Source organism: Alligator sinensis, unplaced genomic scaffold (assembly GCF_000455745.1).
Source record: "Alligator sinensis unplaced genomic scaffold, ASM45574v1 scaffold264_1, whole genome shotgun sequence".
In the NCBI taxonomy this organism is placed as follows: Eukaryota; Metazoa; Chordata; order Crocodylia; family Alligatoridae; genus Alligator; species Alligator sinensis.
In genome coordinates, this window is record NW_005841831.1 from 1,437,941 (window position 1) to 1,442,358 (window position 4,418).

Here is a 4,418-nt window from a genome sequence, read left to right on the forward strand (position 1 = left end):
GGTGGCACCCGTCACCCATGCCACTGAGAGCTGCTCATCTTCTCCCCAAACTATGCTTCCCAGTGCAGTAGTCTGGGAGCTGCCCTTGCCTGGGAAGACAAAGACAAAAAAGGCATTGAGCACTTCAGCCTTTTCTGCATCTTCTGTCACAAGATTGCCTCCTCCATTCAGTAAGGGACTTTCACTTTTCCTGATCCTCCTGTTGCTACTGACATACTTGTAGAAACCTTTCTTGTTACCCTTCATATTCCTTGCTAGTTTGGGGAGGTACTGATAGGATGCTCCAAAGTTGTTATGATGGCTGAAGGAGAACCGACGTAGTGACTGGATCCTGGGTCCAGTGTGACCAAAGAATCATACAGAGGCCTGTGGTGGGAGTAGAGGAGCTCCCAATCCAGACCCCATAAGGGTCTTCCCAAATGGTATCCTAGAATGCAGCGAGGCAGATAACCGACTGCCCCAACCTAGGTGAGCATTGTCTCCTGCTGAGGCAGAATGCTATGCACTTCTTCCATCAAGTTGTGGCAGGCAAGCACCTCAGCTGGGGAATGGTTCTCCCCAGAAAAGGCAACAGGAGGGACACTCAGGCCAGAGTGCCGACATTGTCACAACAAGTTCTTTGTCAAGGCAATTATTCTGTAATCTGCCCCACCTGACCCTTTGCTCTGTATGAAACTCTAGGCAGCATGTAAGTCCACTATCTCATTTTCTCTCCAACACTTTTCTCCTCTGCCCCACCATCAGAAGAACTGCTTTTCATTAATAAAGAAAACCTGAAATGGAAAATTCAGAAATCCCCTAAGATTGGAGCTAGGAGAATACAGTAATCTTCCAAAAATGGCTTTTTGAAACACCTATGTTTGATGCAACATGCTGCTTGCATCACTCATACACAGATTGTTGAGTAACTGCTGTGGTGCTCAAAAATCCCAACAAGTTGAACATATAAAATAACTGTCTTTATGGGTGTAAATACCAAACAAGGAAATTCCCACTGGCATCACTCACTCACTGTCATGACTCAACATTTTTTTCTGCAAGCCATTCAGCAGTGGTAAAAAATCTACCCTCTCTTATAATCACTGGGCAACATGGGAGCCTCCAGTTAGATACCTTCACCCACACTAGGTGCCCAAATAGAAGCAATCACAGCTCCTGTTTTACTGAACCTAATAAGGCTGGAGGGACACAGGATTTCTGACTGTCTGCACAAGAAAACTCACTGCAATAATTATACTAATGGTGCTGAATGGGTAGAATACCATGTGTCATGCTCCTGTTTGGGAATAAGAGTAACATTTTTCAGTGGAGTTTAAACAAACCTCAGAGTAACAGAACGTCCACAGGGAGATTTATTATCCACATTGCTGCTGTGGTATGATGATATCAGTATAGCTCACGGCTCACAAGCCCTCAATATCAGACCATTTTTATTTTAATGCCTAAAAATAAATATAAATGCCTAATTCTAAGCTCCCAAGTTTGAAATTGTTAACCATTGTGTCCAATAAAGGGTTCAAAGTTCAGTCTGACCCTGGTATCCCACTGGACTAGTGTGTTTAAGGCTCCTGTAGCCAGTGGCACACTAAGGAGAGATGCGCCTGCTGTGCTGCTTTTGGCTGCCCAACTTGAATGATCAGGCCCTCATTTACCACTGGGCCAACTAGAGGCAGTCTACAGCGAGTCCAGCATCGGACTTGGCCTTGAGGCTCTAGAGCCATAGCAGGACACTGTAACCAACCTGCCACCACAGTGCCACCACATCCCATTGTGTGCAGTACTTGTGAGAAAATTAGAGCTGAGCAAAGCTCACAAGCTGGGGAGATTCTGCTTTCCTGTGAACTTTTCTGGCATTTTGTGCAATTTTATAACTCCTCACATTGAGAAATAATGGTCTTGTGGTTACAGCACTAGCTTGGGGCCCAGGAGAGCTGACTGATTTCTAGCTCTGTCTCTGGGACACCTTGAGCAGATCCCCAGTGATTTCAGTAATGCCTTTGGGAATCTGGTCTTTTGTTCCTCTAAGATTCAGTCCCCCATTTGCAAAGCATTCAGGTCTTCTAGGCATACAGCCATATAAACAAATACACAATCAAAGGGGACCTGGACTTTTTAGCAGCAAACCCCCTATTTTAATGTTTTCTATGCAAAACCAGTCTTTACTGTAAAAATCAGCTTATTCCTGCCCGTTTTCCTTTCTCAGTGGTACACATACAATTTGTGAAGCAGGGCAAGTTTGTCCTACAAACTCAGCCTGTGACAAAATGTGGAAAATCCTGACTTTCTAGTAGTTTAGCTTCTGTCTGCCTGGAACCGCATATTCAGGAGTCTCCTCAAACAGGACTATCTGGATTATTTGTTCTGTTCTGTATTTCCACATTTCCAAACAATGTCTGCACAAACCCATCCACTACCTTTGGAGCCGTGTTGATTTCGGATGTCTGCACAAAACCATCCACTACCTTTGGAGCCGTGTTGATTTCATGCTGCTACTTTGCCAGTTCTATTTGAAAACCATTACTATCACAGACCCTAGTTTTCCAAGTCTTGCTTAAGTTAGTAAGTACTCATACAAGACATCTCAGTGGTATGTCCTTAGGTGACACAGGTCAGCCTGAGAGAAATAAGCAATGAAGATTCAGTCCCAGGGAGAGGACACCAGCAATATGTGTGCACTCTGTGTTGCTTCCCACTGTCATAGATTTTTGAGAATTAGGAAAGATGCCACAATCACAAAGATGCCATAATCACCACAGCATCTGGCTGTATGAAGATAAAGGGCTAGATTCTGAGTTCAATGATTGTAGGTAAGTCTGGCTAATTACACCAATAGCAGTGGAGTCCTTCCTAGTATTACCTGGGTACACTTGAAAACAGAATCTGATCCAGAGAATGCTAGGCCTAGTTTCAGACCCATTGAATGCTTTCACTGACTGCAGAGGGCATTGGGTTGGTACAAAGTCTACCCTTATGGGGGTCAGGCTCCAGAACTGCAGATGCTAAGCAACACTGCAATAAAACTTTGATAAAGCAGCTTAGGCTTATGAAAGCTCATGCTATACATCTCTGATTTAGTCAGCCTGTAAGGTGCAACAGACAGTAATAATAATACACAATTCTTCTAAGCATCTGGGAAAATGATTTACAAACTTTTGACTGTGTCCCTCAATACACATGTTGCATGTGGAGCTCCTGGATTCTGCCCTCTACCATACCACTAGAGGAATTTGTTCTGGTGCTTAGCTGCAGACAGCTCTGAGGTGGATTGCAGAAACATCTTAGCAACTCACAGCAACGCTAGTTTTAAAACAGGAAGTGAGGAAGGCTGTACGAGCAATCATGGTCCAAGTGCCCGGAGACTGGAAATTAGCTAATGTGGTCCACATTTATAAGAAAGGGAGAAAGGAGGACCCAGGAAACTATAGGCCCATAAGCCTCACATTGGCCTTGGGGAAAATCCTTGATTATCAAGGATCACATCTGTGAGGGGCCAGCAGGGGAGATCATGCCCAGAGGAAATCAACATGGGTTTATCAAAGGCAGGTCCTGCCAGACCAACCCGATGGCCTTTTATGACCAGGTAACTAAATCCCTGGATGATGGTGTCACCATGGATGTAGTCTTCCTGGACTTTAAGAAGGCCTTTGACACTGTCTCTCACCCCATTCTCATTAATAAATTGAGCGACTGTGCAATTGATGCCTACACAGTTGGATTCATAGATTCATAGATGCTAGGGTCGGAAGGGACCTCAATAGATCATCGAGTCCGACCCCCTGCATTGGCCACTCTAACTGTGAAAAAGTTCTTCCTAATGTCCAATCTAAATCTGCTCTCTGCTAGCTTGCGGCCATTATTTCTTGTAACCCCCGGGAGTGCCTTGGTGAATAAAACCTCACCAATTCCCTTCTGTGCCCCCGTGATGAACTTATAGGCAGCCACAAGGTTGCCTCTCAACCTTCTCTTGCGGAGGCTGAAAAGGTCCAGGTTCTTTAGTCTCTCCTCGTAGGGCTTGGCCTGCAAGCCCTTAACCATATGAGTGGCCCTTCTCTGGACCCTCTCCAGGTTATCCACATCCCTCTTGAAGTGCGGTGCCCAGAATTGCACACAGTTCTCCAACTGCGGTCTGACCAGCTCCCGATAGAGGGGAAATATCACCTCTTTGGATCTATTCATCATGCATCTGCTGATGCACGATAAAGTGCCATTAGCTTTTCTGATGGCTTCGTCACACTGCCGACTCATGTTCATCTTGGAGTCCACTAGGACTCCAAGATCCCTTTCCATTTCTGTGCCACTCAGCAGGTCATTTCCTAGGCAGTAGGTATGCTGGACATTTTTCCGCCCTAGGTGCAGCACTTTGCATTTCTCCTTGTTAAATTGCATTCTATTGTTTTCTGCCCATTTGTCCAACCTGT